We start from the raw sequence: 16842 nt of genomic DNA, 5'->3' as shown, positions 1-16842 counted from the left end.
GTTTTCTCTGGAGATTTTTGTTGTCTATTATATTTATGGGTAACTAAATTCTCAAGTAGGGTTAGGGATGAACTTGCACATTAGATGGTATTTCTAATTTATTGTTAATTCATGTATTTGATTTTCAATTGTTAAAACTCTTTTGTTTTATTATTCTCAATTCATCGTTAATATTTTCTTCTCCGAATAATCATAGTATTTATTGTGTTTATAGATTCAGTCATGCTTTTTCTATTGAATGGATTAGTTCTTTGATTATGTTTGGATCAATTATTTATCTATATTGATTTAGTTCTTTGCTGCAATATTGCTTCCTGAGTATATTGTCGTCATTGGATTTTATCAATAGGGGTAGTAATTCACGTTTTTTAAAAGTAGTGAATGTTTTTTCAAAGGGTTACATTGGATTTAAGTCTGGTTTATAAATCTATACCTTCCGATTGGGAATTGCGGGAATTGAGTTCCTAATTGAGTTATCCAATGAATTAAGAATAATTAAAATACCAAATTTGTGCAAGGGATTCCCGACGCTCTACTGTTTGTCAAATTTGAGTACTTTTTCTGTTAATCACTTTGCTTCACTTGAATTTACATTTAAAATTAATCTTTGTTCTCTATTACTTATTTAATATTTTTTCTTTAGTTTCTTTGTTCCTCTTGCTATTCTTTTAATTTGTCTCCCTGTGGAATCGACACCCCAAAATTGTGCTACAACTACCACGTTATTCTTTGGGCGTAATCAAATTTTGGCGCCGTTGCCGGGGAGACGGTAGAAGAATTGTGAGAGAGTTTTTCTTTTCAACAGTTTGTAAAGGCGGTAACTTCGTTCCCTCTTTTAGCTTGCTGCATTTTTTTTTTTATTTTCTATTTCTTTTTGTAGTTTTTTTTAGTGTTGCGTTTTTCTCTACCTTGCATGCACAGGTATAGAGATGCTTTTGGTTGGTTTGCTTGTAGACCTGTGTTAGAGTCTGGGTTTAACTTTTCTGATCATTTGTTTGAAAATTCTTCTAATTCTAAGAAAATGAGTGGACATGAAGATCAACCCACTAGGACCCTTCAGGATTACCTCCACCCTACACGCACAGCCACACCATCATGCATCATGTTTCCAGCTAATATTCGCCAGTTGGATTTTAAAACAGGGATGATACAGTTACTCCCTACTTTTCATGGCTTGGAAAATGAAAATCCATATGTGCACATTAGGGAGTTTGAGGAAGTAGTTGCGACTTTTCATAGTCAAAATGCAACTGATGACATTGTGAGACTTAGGTTCTTTCCTTTCTCTTTGAAAGATAGAGCTAAGAGTTGGCTACACTCATTGAGACCACGATCTATTGGGTCATGGAATGAGATGACTCAGGTGTTCTTTAATAAATACTTTCCCCAACATAAGACCAATGCTTTAAAAAGGCAAATCTCCACCTTTGTACAAAAGGATAGTGAGACTTTGTATCAGTCTTGGGAGAGATTTAAGGAGCTATTAAGTATGTGTCCTCACCATAGATATGAGAATTGGCGTTTAGTGAGCTATTTTTATGAGGTACTTACACCTAGACAGCGTCAATTTGTGGAGATGATGTGTAATGGTGAGTTCTTACAGAAAGATCCTGATGAGGCCATAGAATACCACAATGAGCTTGCAGAAAAAGCTCACACTTGGACTGGACCTAGTGCTACTGAGAGCACAAATAGGTCACGACCTGTAGGAAACCTAAATGGTGGTGAAATTTACCATCTCAGGGAAGAAGATAACCTAAAGGCTAAGGTTGAAATGCTCACTAGGGAGCTAGAGGTGTTGAAGAATAAAGACTTAAAGCCAACACACGTGGCTAATCACATTTTGGCGCCGTTGCCGGGGAGGAAGAGGCACAAGAGGCAGATCTGAAAAGAGGAGAAAATTATTTCCAAGGCCACCGTTCGCTTCAGTTTTCTTTGGAGAATTTTGTTGTCCATTATATTTATGGGTAACTAAATTCTCAAGTAGGGTTAGGGATGAACTTGCACATTAGATGATATTTCTAATTTATTGTTAATTCATGTATTTGATTTTCAATTTCTAAAACACTTTTGTTTTATCATTCTCAATTCATCGTTTATGTTTTCTTCTCCGAATAATCATAGAATTTATTGTGTTTATGGATTCAGTCATGCTTTTTCTATTGAATGGATTAGTTCTTTGATTATGTTTGGATCAATTATTTATCTATATTGATTTAGTTCTTTCTTGCAATATCACTTCCTGAGTATATTGTCGTCATTCGATTTTATCAATAGGGGTAGTAATTCACGGTTTTTAAAAGTGGTGAATGTTTTTTCAAAGGGTTACATTTGATTTCAATTTGGTTTATAAATCTATACCTTCCGATCGGGAATTGCGGGAATTGAGTTCCTAATTGAGTTATCCAATGAATTAAGAATAATTAAAATACCAGATTTGTGCAAGGGATTCCCGACGCTCTACTGTTTGTCAAATTTGAGTACTTTTTCTGTTAATCACTTTGCTTCACTTGAATTTACATTTAAAATTAATCTTTGTTCTCTAATTTGTCCACAGATGGCATGCCATTGGTTTCCCACAAGCCCAAGATGTGCCGTACACGCCTTATATTGCCCTGGTTAAGCTTGTAATCGGAGTTAAGTTCAATTAATCAATGTACAAGTGATTAGTCATCTCTAAACCTTGTTTCAAAATTAATTTCCTTTTTAATTCTTTCTCACCATTTTTATATAGACATTAATACTTTTATTGTTGTTTCCCATCATTCTTAGAGGAGAATAGAAGATTAGACTTGATCCACCACATTTCGAAACAAGGAAAGTCATTCCAACTCCCAAGTCACCGCCAATCAGCACCTACGTGCATCTCCATGTGCGTTGCAACTAATTGGACCCAAGCCTATGCCGTTCACACTAATTTCTCCACTGAAATCTCATCAAATGCATCCTACCTTAACCGTCTAGCTCATTTCTAGCATGGGAAGAACTGACACGAAGAGACCTGTCTTTTGTATCGCTCTTCCAATTGTAGCCCTAGATGTGCCTTCTCTAGCCTTGGTGAAACTTGTAACCGGTGTTAAGGCAATTAATTAACTTACAACCGATTACTCATGTCGAAACCATGTTTCAAGCTTAATTTGCTTTTTAATTCTTTGTCACCATTTTTATATGGACATTAATACTTTTATTGTTGTTTCCCATCATTCTCTGAGTAAATTAGAAATTAGACTTGATTCACCAGCTTTCAAAACAAGGAAAGCCATTCCAACACCCAAGTCACCGCTAATCACCACCTAGGTGCACCTCCATCTGCATTGCAGCTAATCGAACTCTCCCCTATGCCGTTTACGCCATTTTCTCAAGGGAAAATCTCAGCAACTACATCCCCCCTTTAACCGTCGAAATTCAGGTCTAGCATTGGAAGAATTGACTCAAACAAACCCATCTTTTCCTTCAATCTTCCGATTCTAACCAACAGATGCATTGCCATTGTTTTCCCCCATGCCCAAGACGTCCCGTACTCACCTTATCTTGCCTTGGTTAAGCTTGTAACGAGAGTTAAGGTCAATTAATCAACTTAAAAGTGATTAGTCATTGCTAAACCATGTCTCAAACTTAATTTCATTTTTAATTCTTTGTCACCATTTTTATATGGACATTAATACTTTTATTGTTGTGTCCCATCATTCTTAGAGGAGAATAGAAGATTAGACTTGATTCACCAGCTTTCAAAACAAGGAAAGGCATTCCCACGACCAAGTCACCGCCAATCGCCACCTAGGTGCACCTCCAAGTGCATTGCAACTAAACGAATTCTACCCTATGCCGTTTACGCCATTTTCTTAAGGGAAATCTCAGCAACTCCATCCCCCCCTTAACCATCGAAACTCAGGTCTAGCATTGGAAGAATTGACTTAAACAAACCCATCTTTTCCTTCAATCTTTCGATTGGAACCCACAGATGCCATGCCATTGTTTTCCCCCAAGCCCAAGACGTCCCGTACTCTCTTTATCTTTTTTTGGTTAAGCTTGTAACGAGAGTTAAGGTCAATTAATCAACTTACAAGTGATTAGTCATCTCTAAACCATGTTTCAAACTTAATTTCATTTTTAATTCTTTGTCACCATTTTTATATGGACATTAATACTGTTATTGTTGTTTCCCATCATTCTTAGAGGAGAATAGAAGATTAGACTTGATCCACCACATTTCGAAACAAGGAAAGTCATTCCAACTCCCAAGTCACCGCCAATCACCACCTAAGTGCATCTCCATGTGCGATGCAACTAATCGGAACCCAGCCTATGCCGTTCACACTAATTTCTCCAGTGAAATCTCATCAAATGCATCCCACCTTAACCGTCTAGCTCATTTCTAGCATGGGAGGAACAGACACGAAGAGACCTGTCTTTTGTATCGTTCTTCCAATTGTAGCCCTAGATGTGCCTTATCTAGCCTTGGTGAAACTTGTAACCGGTGTTAAGAGCATTAATTAACTTACAACCGATTACTCATGTCGAAACCATGTTTCAAGCTTAATTTGCTTTTTAATTCTTTGTCACCATTTTTATATGGACATTAATACTTTTATTGTTGTTTCCCGTCATTCTCTGGGTAAATTAGAAGATTAGACGTGATTCACCAGCTTTCTAAACAAGGAAAGCCATTCCTACGCCCATGTCACCGCCAATCCCCACCTAGGTGCACCTCCATGTGCATTGCAACTAATCGAACTCTACCCTATGCCGTTTATGCCATTTTCTCAAGGGAAATCTAAGCAACTACATCCCCACCCTTAACCGTTGAAACTCAGGTCTAGCATTAGACGAATTGACTCAAACAAACCCATCTTTTCCTTCAATCTTCCGATTGTAACCCACAGATGCCATGCCATTTTTTTCCCACAAGCCCAAGACGTGCCGTACCCGCCTTATCTTGCCTTGGTTAAGCTTGTAACCGGAGTTAACTTCAATTAATCAACGTCCAAGTGATTAGTCCTCTCTAAACCATGTTTCAAAATTAATTTCCTTTTTAATTCTTTCTCACCATTTTTATATGGACATTAATACTTTTATTGTTGTTTCCCATCATTCTTAGAGGAGAAATAGAAGATTAGACTTGATCCACCACATTTCGAAATAAGGAAAGTCATTCCAACTCCCAAGTCACCGCCAATCAGCACCTACGTGCATCTCCATGTGCGTTGCAACTAATTGGACCCCAGCCTATGCCGTTCACACTAATTTCTCCACTGAAATCTCATGAAATGCATCCTACCGTAACCGTCTAGCTCATTTCTAGCATGGGAAGAACTGACACGAAGAGACCTGTCTTTTGTATCGCTCTTCCAATTGTAGCCCTAGATGTGCCTTATCTAGCCTTGGTGAAACTTGTAACCGGTGTTAAGGCAATTAATTAACTTACAACCGATTACTCATGTCGAAACAATGTTTCAAGCTTAATTTGCTTTTTAATTCTTTGTCACCATTTTTATATGGACATTAATACTTTTATTGTTGTTTCCCATCATTCTCTGAGTAAATTAGAAATTAGACTTGATTCACCAGCTTTGAAAACAAGGAAAGCCATTCCAACACCCAAGTCACCGCTAATCACCACCTAGGTGCACCTCCATCTGCATTGCAGCTAATCGAACTCTCCCCTATGCCGTTTAAGCCATTTTCTCAAGGGAAAATCTCAGCAACTACATCCCCCCTTTAACCGTCGAAATTCAGGTCTAGCATTGGAAGAATTGACTCAAACAAACCCATCTTTTCCTTCAATCTTCCGATTCTAACCAACAGATGCATTGCCATTGTTTTCCACCATGCCCAAGACGTCCCGTACTCACCTTATCTTGCCTTGGTTAAGCTTGTAACGAGAGTTAAGGTCAATTAATCAACTTAAAAGTGATTAGTCATTGCTAAACCATGTCTCAAACTTAATTTCATTTTTAATTCTTTGTCACCATTTTTATATGGACATTAATACTTTTATTGTTGTGTCCCATCATTCTTAGAGGAGAATAGAAGATTACACTTGATTCACCAGCTTTCAAAACAAGGAAAGGCATTCCAACGCCCAAGTCACCGCCAATCGCCACCTAGGTGCACCTCCATGTGCATTGCAACTAAACGAATTCTACCCTATGCCGTTTACGCCATTTTCTTAAGGGAAATCTCAGCAACTCCATCCCCCCCTTAACCATCGAAACTCAGGTCTAGCATTGGACGAATTGACTTAAACAAACCCATCTTTTCCTTCAATCTTTCGATTGGAACCCACAGATGCCATGCCATTGTTTTCCCCCAAGCCCAAGACGTCCCGTACTCTCTTTATCTTTTTTTGGTTAAGCTTGTAACGAGAGTTAAGCTCAATTAATCAACTTACAAGTGATTAGTCATCTCTAAACCATGTTTCAAACTTAATTTCGTTTTTAATTCTTTGTCACCATTTTTATATGGACATTAATACTGTTATTCTTGTTTCCCATCATTCTTAGAGGAGAATAGAAGATTAGACTTGATCCACCACATTTCGAAACAAGGAAAGTCATTCCAACTCCCAAGTCACCGCCAATCACCACCTAAGTGCATCTCCATGTGCGATGCAACTAATCGGAACCCAGCCTATGCCGTTCACACTAATTTCTCCAGTGAAATCTCATCAAATGCATCCCACCTTAACCGTCTAGCTCATTTCTAGCATGGGAGGAACAGACACGAAGAGACCTGTCTTTTGTATCGTTCTTCCAATTGTAGCCCTAGATGTGCCTTATCTAGCCTTGGTGAAACTTGTAACCGGTGTTAAGAGCATTAATTAACTTACAACCGATTACTCATGTCGAAACCATGTTTCAAGCTTAATTTGCTTTTTAATTCTTTGTCACCATTTTTATATGGACATTAATACTTTTATTGTTGTTTCCCGTCATTCTCTGGGTAAATTAGAAGATTAGACGTGATTCACCAGCTTTCTAAACAAGGAAAGCCATTCCTACGCCCATGTCACCGCCAATCCCCACCTAGGTGCACCTCCATGTGCATTGCAACTAATCGAACTCTACCCTATGCCGTTTATGCCATTTTCTCAAGGGAAATCTAAGCAACTACATCCCCACCCTTAACCGTTGAAACTCAGGTCTAGCATTAGACGAATTGACTCAAACAAACCCATCTTTTCCTTCAATCTTCCGATTGTAACCCACAGATGCCATGCCATTTTTTTCCCACAAGCCCAAGACGTGCCGTACCCGCCTTATCTTGCCTTGGTTAAGCTTGTAACCGGAGTTAACTTCAATTAATCAACGTCCAAGTGATTAGTCCTCTCTAAACCATGTTTCAAAATTAATTTCCTTTTTAATTCTTTCTCACCATTTTTATATGGACATTAATACTTTTATTGTTGTTTCCCATCATTCTTAGAGGAGAAATAGAAGATTAGACTTGATCCACCACATTTCGAAATAAGGAAAGTCATTCCAACTCCCAAGTCACCGCCAATCAGCACCTACGTGCATCTCCATGTGCGTTGCAACTAATTGGACCCCAGCCTATGCCGTTCACACTAATTTCTCCACTGAAATCTCATGAAATGCATCCTACCGTAACCGTCTAGCTCATTTCTAGCATGGGAAGAACTGACACGAAGAGACCTGTCTTTTGTATCGCTCTTCCAATTGTAGCCCTAGATGTGCCTTATCTAGCCTTGGTGAAACTTGTAACCGGTGTTAAGGCAATTAATTAACTTACAACCGATTACTCATGTCGAAACAATGTTTCAAGCTTAATTTGCTTTTTAATTCTTTGTCACCATTTTTATATGGACATTAATACTTTTATTGTTGTTTCCCATCATTCTCTGAGTAAATTAGAAATTAGACTTGATTCACCAGCTTTGAAAACAAGGAAAGCCATTCCAACACCCAAGTCACCGCTAATCACCACCTAGGTGCACCTCCATCTGCATTGCAGCTAATCGAACTCTCCCCTATGCCGTTTAAGCCATTTTCTCAAGGGAAAATCTCAGCAACTACATCCCCCCTTTAACCGTCGAAATTCAGGTCTAGCATTGGAAGAATTGACTCAAACAAACCCATCTTTTCCTTCAATCTTCCGATTCTAACCAACAGATGCATTGCCATTGTTTTCCACCATGCCCAAGACGTCCCGTACTCACCTTATCTTGCCTTGGTTAAGCTTGTAACGAGAGTTAAGGTCAATTAATCAACTTAAAAGTGATTAGTCATTGCTAAACCATGTCTCAAACTTAATTTCATTTTTAATTCTTTGTCACCATTTTTATATGGACATTAATACTTTTATTGTTGTGTCCCATCATTCTTAGAGGAGAATAGAAGATTACACTTGATTCACCAGCTTTCAAAACAAGGAAAGGCATTCCAACGCCCAAGTCACCGCCAATTGCCACCTAGGTGCACCTCCATGTGCATTGCAACTAAACGAATTCTACCCTATGCCGTTTACGCCATTTTCTTAAGGGAAATCTCAGCAACTCCATCCCCCCCTTAACCATCGAAACTCAGGTCTAGCATTGGACGAATTGACTTAAACAAACCCATCTTTTCCTTCAATCTTTCGATTGGAACCCACAGATGCCATGCCATTGTTTTCCCCCAAGCCCAAGACGTCCCGTACTCTCTTTATCTTTTTTTGGTTAAGCTTGTAACGAGAGTTAAGCTCAATTAATCAACTTACAAGTGATTAGTCATCTCTAAACCATGTTTCAAACTTAATTTCGTTTTTAATTCTTTGTCACCATTTTTATATGGACATTAATACTGTTATTCTTGTTTCCCATCATTCTTAGAGGAGAATAGAAGATTAGACTTGATCCACCACATTTCGAAACAAGGAAAGTCATTCCAACTCCCAAGTCACCGCCAATCACCACCTAAGTGCATCTCCATGTGCGATGCAACTAATCGGAACCCAGCCTATGCCGTTCACACTAATTTCTCCAGTGAAATCTCATCAAATGCATCCCACCTTAACCGTCTAGCTCATTTCTAGCATGGGAGGAACAGACACGAAGAGACCTGTCTTTTGTATCGTTCTTCCAATTGTAGCCCTAGATGTGCCTTATCTAGCCTTGGTGAAACTTGTAACCGGTGTTAAGAGCATTAATTAACTTACAACCGATTACTCATGTCGAAACCATGTTTCAAGCTTAATTTGCTTTTTAATTCTTTGTCACCATTTTTATATGGACATTAATACTTTTATTGTTGTTTCCCATCATTCTCTGGGTAAATTAGAAGATTAGACGTGATTCACCAGCTTTCAAAACAAGGAAAGCCATTCCTACGCCCAAGTCACCGCCAATCCCCACCTAGGTGCACCTCCATGTGCATTGCAACTAATCGAACTCTACCCTATGCCGTTTATGCCATTTTCTCAAGGGAAATCTAAGCAACTACATCCCCACCCTTAACCGTTGAAACTCAGGTCTAGCATTAGACGAATTGACTCAAACAAACCCATCTTTTCCTTCAATCTTCCGATTGTAACCCACAGATGCCATGCCATTTTTTTCCCACAAGCCCAAGACGTGCCGTACCCGCCCTATCTTGCCTTGGTTAAGCTTGTAACCGGAGTTAACTTCAATTAATCAACGTCCAAGTCATTAGTCCTCTCTAAACCATGTTTCAAAATTAATTTCCTTTTTAATTCTTTCTCACCATTTTTATATGGACATTAATACTTTTATTGTTGTTTCCCATCATTCTTAGAGGAGAAATAGAAGATTAGACTTGATCCACCACATTTCGAAATAAGGAAAGTCATTCCAACTCCCAAGTCACCGCCAATCAGCACCTACGAGCATCTCCATGTGCGTTGCAACTAATTGGACCCCAGCCTATGCCGTTCACACTAATTTCTCCACTGAAATCTCATCAAATGCATCCTACCTTAACCGTCTAGCTCATTTCTAGCATGGGAAGAACTGACACGAAGAGACCTGTCTTTTGTATCGCTCTTCCAATTGTAGCCCTAGATGTGCCTTATCTAGCCTTGGTGAAACTTGTAACCGGTGTTAAGGCAATTAATTAACTTACAACCGATTACTCATGTCGAAACAATGTTTCAAGCTTAATTTGCTTTTTAATTCTTTGTCACCATTTTTATATGGACATTAATACTTTTATTGTTGTTTCCCATCATTCTCTGAGTAAATTAGAAATTAGACTTGATTCACCAGCTTTGAAAACAAGGAAAGCCATTCCAACACCCAAGTCACTGCTAATCACCACCGAGGTGCACCTCCATCTGCATTGCAGCTAATCGAACTCTCCCGTATGCCGTTTAAGCCATTTTCTCAAGGGAAAATCTCAGCAACTACATCCCCCCTTTAACCGTCGAAATTCAGGTCTAGCATTGGAAGAATTGACTCAAACAAACCCATCTTTTCCTTCAATCTTCCGATTCTAACCAACAGATGCATTGCCATTGTTTTCCCCCATGACCAAGACGTCCCGTACTCACCTTATCTTGCCTTGGTTAAGCTTGTAACGAGAGTTAAGGTCAATTAATCAACTTAAAAGTGATTAGTCATTGCTAAACCATGTCTCAAACTTAATTTCATTTTTAATTCTTTGTCACCATTTTTATATGGACATTAATACTTTTATTGTTGTGTCCCATCATTCTTAGAGGAGAATAGAAGATTAGACTTGAGTCACCAGCTTTCAAAACAAGGAAAGGCATTCCAACGCCCAAGTCACCGCCAATCGCCACCTAGGTGCACCTCCATGTGCATTGCAACTAAACGAATTCTACCCTATGCCGTTTACGCCATTTTCTTAAGGGAAATCTCAGCAACTCCATCCCCCCCTTAACCATCGAAACTCAGGTCTAGCATTGGACGAATTGACTTAAACAAACCCATCTTTTCCTTCAATCTTTCGATTGGAACCCACAGATGCCATGCCATTGTTTTCCCCCAAGCCCAAGACGTCCCGTACTCTCTTTATCTTTTTTTGGTTAAGCTTGTAACGAGAGTTAAGGTCAATTAATCAACTTACAAGTGATTAGTCATCTCTAAACCATGTTTCAAACTTAATTTCATTTTTAATTCTTTGTCACCATTTTTATATGGACATTAATACTGTTATTGTTGTTTCCCATCATTCTTAGAGGAGAATAGAAGATTAGACTTGATCCACCACATTTCGAAACAAGGAAAGTCATTCCAACTCCCAAGTCACCGCCAATCACCACCTAAGTGCATCTCCATGTGCGATGCAACTAATCGGAACCCAGCCTATGCCGTTCACACTAATTTCTCCAGTGAAATCTCATCAAATGCATCCCACCTTAACCGTCTAGCTCATTTCTAGCATGGGAGGAACAGACACGAAGAGACCTGTCTTTTGTATCGTTCTTCCAATTGTAGCCCTAGATGTGCCTTATCTAGCCTTGGTGAAACTTGTAACCGGTGTTAAGAGCATTAATTAACTTACAACCGATTACTCATGTCGAAACCATGTTTCAAGCTTAATTTGCTTTTTAATTCTTTGTCACCATTTTTATATGGACATTAATACTTTTATTGTTGTTTCCCGTCATTCTCTGGGTAAATTAGAAGATTAGACGTGATTCACCAGCTTTCAAAACAAGGAAAGCCATTCCTACGCCCAAGTCACTGCCAATCCCCACCTAGGTGCACCTCCATGTGCATTGCAACTAATCGAACTCTACCCTATGCCGTTTATGCCATTTTCTCAAGGGAAATCTAAGCAACTACATCCCCACCCTTAACCGTTGAAACTCAGGTCTAGCATTAGACGAATTGACTCAAACAAACCCATCTTTTCCTTCAATCTTCCGATTGTAACCCACAGATGCCATGCCATTTTTTTCCCACAAGCCCAAGACGTGCCGTACCCGCCTTATCTTGCCTTGGTTAAGCTTGTAACCGTAGTTAACTTCAATTAATGAACGTCCAAGTCATTAGTCCTCTCTAAACCATGTTTCAAAATTAATTTCCTTTTTAATTCTTTCTCACCATTTTTATATGGACATTAATACTTTCATTGTTGTTTCCCATCATTCTTAGAGGAGAATAGAAGATTAGACTTGATCCACCACATTTCGAAACAAGGAAAGTCATTCCAACTCCCAAGTCACCGCCAATCAGCACCTACGTGCATCTCCATGTGCGTTGCAACTAATCGGACCCAAGCCAATGCCGTTCACACTAATTTCTCAAGTGAAATCTCATCAAATGCATCCCACCTGAACCATCTAGCTCATTTCTAGCATGGGGATGAACGGACACAAAGAGACCTGCCTTTGGTATCGTTCTTCCAATTGTAGCGCTAGATGTGCCTTATCTAGCCGTGGTGAAACTTGTAACCGGTGTTAACGGCATTAATGAACTTGCAACCGATTACTCATGTCTAAACCATGTTTCAAGCTTAATTTAATTTTTAATTCTTTGTCACCATTTTTATATGGACATTAATACTTTTATTGTTGTTTCCCATCATTCTCTGGGTAAATTAGAAGATTAGACTTGATTCACCAGCTTTCAAAACAAGGAAAGCCATTCCAACGCCCAAGTCACCGCCGATTGCCACCTAGGTGCACCTTCATGTGCATTGCAACTGATCGAACTCTACCCTATGCCGTTTACGCCACTTTCTCAAGGGAAATCTCAGCAACTACATCCCCCCCTTAACCGCCGAAACTCAGGTCTAGCATTGGACGAATTGACTCAAACAAACCCATCTTTTCCTTCAATCTTCCAATTGGAACCCACAGATGGCATGCCATTGGTTTCCGACAAGCCCAAGACGTGCCGAACCCGCCTTATCTTGCCTTGGTTAAGCTTGTAACCGGAGTTAACTTCAATTAATCAATGTACAAGTGATTAGTCATCTCTAAACCATGTTTCAAAATTAATTTCCTTTTTAATTCTTTCTCACCATTTTTATATGGACATTAATACTTTTATTGTTGTTTCCCATCATTCTTAGAGGAGAATAGAAGATTAGACTTGATCCACCACATTTCGAGACAAGGAAAGTCATTCCAACTCCCAAGTCAACGCCAATCAGCACCTACGTGCATCTCCATGTGCGTTGCAACTAATCGGACCCCAGCCCATGCCATTCACACTAATTTCTCAAGTGAAATCTTATCAAATGCATCCCACCTGAACCATCTAGCTCATTTCTAGCATGGGGATGAACGGACGAGAAGAGGCCGAGGCCTGTCTTTTCTATCGTTCTTCCAATTGTAGCCCTAGATGTGCCTTATGTAGCCATGGAGAAACTTGTAACCGGTGTTAACGGCATTAATTAACTTACAACCGATTACTCATGTCTAAACCATGTTTCAAGCTTAATTTACTTTTTAATTCTTTGTCACCATTTTTATATGGACATTAATACTTTTATTGTTGTTTCCCATCATTCTCTGGGTAAATTAGAAGATTAGACTTGATTCACCAGCTTTCAAAACAAGGAAAGCCATTCCAACGCCCAAGTCACCGCCAATAGCCACCTAGGTGCACCTCCATGTGCATTGCAACTAATCGAACTCTACCCTATGCCGTTTACGCCATTTTCTCAAGGGAAATCTCAGCAACTACATCCCCCCCTTAACCGTCAAAACCCAGGTCTAGCGTTGGACGAATTGACTCAAACAAACCCATCTTTTGCTGCAATCTTCCGATTGTAACCCACAGATGCCATGCCATTGTTTTCCCCCAAGCCCAAGACGTCCCGTACTCTCTTTATCTTGCCTTGGTTAAGCTTGTAACGGGAGTTAAGGTAAATTAATCAACTTACAAGTGATTAGTCATCTCTAAACCATGTTTCAAACTTAATTTCATTTTTAATTCTTTGTCACCATTTTTATATGGACATTAATACTTTTATTGTTGTTTCCCATCATTCTCTGGGTAAATTAGAAGATTAGACTTGATTCACCAGCTTTCAAAACAAGGAAAGCCATTCCAACGCCCAAGTCACCGCCAATCCCCACCTAGGTGCACCTCCATGTGCATTGCAACTAATCGAACTCTACCCTATGCCGTTTATGCCATTTTCTCAAGGGAAATTTAAGCAACTACATCGCCCCCCTTAACCGTCGAAACTCAGGTCTAGCATTAGACGAATTGACTCAAAAAAACCCATCTTTTCCTTCAATCTTCCGATTGTAACCCACAGATGCCATGCCATTTTTTTCCCACAAGCCCAAGACGTGCCGTACCCGCCCTATCTGGCCTTGGTTAAGCTTGTAACCGGAGTTAACTTCAATTAATCAACGTACAAGTGATTAGTCATCTCTAAACCATGTTTCAAAATTAATTTCCTTTTTAATTCTTTCTCACCATTTTTATATATACATTAATACTTTTATTGTTGTTTCCCATCATTCTTAGAGGAGAATAGAAGATTAGACTTGATCTACCACATTTCGAAATAAGGAAAGTCATTCCAACTCCCAAGTCACCGCCAATCAGCACCTACGTGCATCTCCATGTGCGTTGCAACTAATCGGACCCAAGCGTATGCCGTTCACACTAATTTCTCAAGTGAAATCTCATCAAATGCATCCCACCTGAACAATCTAGCTCATTTCTAGCATGGGGATGAACGGACACAAAGAGACCTGTCTTTTGGTATCGTTCTTCCAATTGTAGCGCTAGATGTGCCTTATCTAGCAGTGGTGAAACTTGTAACCGGTGTTAACGGCATTAATGAACTTACAACCGATTACTCATGTCTAAACCATGTTTCAAGCTTAATTTACTTTTTAAAGCTTTGTCACCATTTTTATATGGACATTAATACTTTTATTGTTGTTTCCCATCATTCTCTGGGTAAATTAGAAGATTAGACTTGATTCACCACCTTTCAAAACAAGGAAAGCCATTCCAACGCCCAAGTCACCGCCAATCCCCACCTAGGTGCACCTCCATGTGCATTGCAACTAATCGAACTCTACCCTATGCCGTTTATGCCATTTTCTCAAGGGAAATCTAAGCAACTACATCCCCCCCCCCCTTAACCGTCGAAACTTAGGTCTAGCATGAGACGAATTGACTCAAACAAACCCATCTTTTCCTTCAATCTTCCGATTGTAACCCACAGATGCCATGCCATTTTTTTCCCACAAGCCCAAGAAGTGCCGTACCCGCCTTATCTTGCCTTGGTTAAGCTTGTAACTGGAGTTAAGTTCAATAAATCAACGTACAAGTGATTAGTCATCTCTAAACCATGTTTCAAAATTAATTTCCTTTTTAATTCTTTCACACCATTTTTATATGGACATTAATACTTTTATTGTTGTTTCCCATCATTCTTAGAGGAGAATAGAAGATTAGACTTGATCCACCACATTTCGAAACAAGGAAAGTCATTCCAACTCCCAAGTCACCGCCAATCAGCACCTATGTGCATCTCCATGTGCGTTGCAACTAATCGGACCCAAGCCTAGGCCGTTCACACTAATTTCTCAAGTGAAATCTCATCAAATGCATCCCACCTGAACCATCTAGCTCATTTCTAGCATGGGGATGAACGGACACGAAGAGACCTGTCTTTGGTATCGTTCTTCCAATTGTAGCGCTAGATGTGCCTTATCTAGCCGTGGTGAAACTTCTAACCGGTGTTAACGGCGTTAATGAACTTACAACCGATTACTCATGTCGAAACCATGTTTCAAGCTTAATTTGTTTTTTAATTCTTTGTCACCATTTTTATATGGACATTAATACTTTTATTGTTGTTTCCCATCATTCTCTGGGTAAATTAGAAGATTAGAATTGATTCACCAGCTTTGAAAACAAGGAAAGCCATTCCAACGTCCAAGTCACCGGCAATCCCCACCTAGGTGCACCTCCATGTGCATTGGAACTAATCGAACTCTACCCTATGCCATTTACGCCATTTTCTCAAGGGAAATCTCAGCAACTACATCCCCCCTTAACCGTTGAAACTCAGGTCGAGCTTTGGACGAATTGACTCAAACAAACCCATATTTTCCTTCAATCTTCCTATTTTAACCCACATATGCCTTGCCATTGTTTTCCCCCAAGCGCAAGACGTCCCGTACTGATGAGTGTGTGAAAGTGCACTCTATATACCCTATTATTGGACTAAAATGGTAAAATGTGAATAGAAATCATAGGAATTAATGTGTATTCTTAAATTGAATTTCTATTTACATTGGGATACTCATAAGCATTTTTTTTTTATGTCTAATTTCAGAATTTATAAAAGAGCAAGTCAAGTCCAGTCAAATTCAAAGGAGGACATTCATGGGGTTTGAGAGCAATTTGGAAGAAAAGAAAAAGAAAAAAATCACAAAATGAAATCACAAGAAGTCCAAGTGCGAAATTCGTTAGGAGACAGTCTGGACATACTTTACTCTTTTGACTGTATCTTTTTACTCATATATGGGATTGATGCGAATCTTGATGGATTGGAAAGCTATCTTAAAGGGCTATAACTTTGTCTCTAATAAGGATTTCTAAATTCGAATTCTTGGAGGCTGTACGTGGCTGCCAAATAAGTGCTAAAATTTAGGCGATTTTTTTATGCGGAAATCAAGAGGACATGAGGTTTTCTTTTCATACCCTATATAAGCATATCATTAGCACGAAATGGAGGGAGGGAAGAGGCACAAGAGGCAGATCTGAAGAGAGGAGAAAATCACTTACATGGCCACCGTTCGCTTCAGTTTTCTCTGGAGATTTTTGTTGTCCATTATATTTATGGGTAACTAAATTCTCAAGTAGGGTTAGGGATAAACTTGCACATTAGATGGTATTTCTAATTTATTGTTAATTCATGTATTTGATTTTCA

General features: G+C 39.2%; 1 non-coding gene across 1 annotated transcript; it reads right to left on the bottom strand.

The window, feature by feature from the left end:
* Positions 1-1401: 1401 nt before the first annotated feature.
* On the bottom strand, positions 1402-1509 carry LOC122314554. The gene has a single exon (XR_006243775.1). It is a non-coding gene; the product is annotated as a small nucleolar RNA R71 (small nucleolar RNA).
* Positions 1510-16842: the final 15333 nt, after the last annotated feature.

Source organism: Carya illinoinensis, chromosome 6 (genome assembly GCF_018687715.1).
Source record: "Carya illinoinensis cultivar Pawnee chromosome 6, C.illinoinensisPawnee_v1, whole genome shotgun sequence".
Lineage (NCBI taxonomy): Eukaryota > Viridiplantae > Streptophyta > Magnoliopsida > Fagales > Juglandaceae > Carya > Carya illinoinensis.
This window is presented reverse-complemented; position numbering and strand designations above follow the sequence as displayed.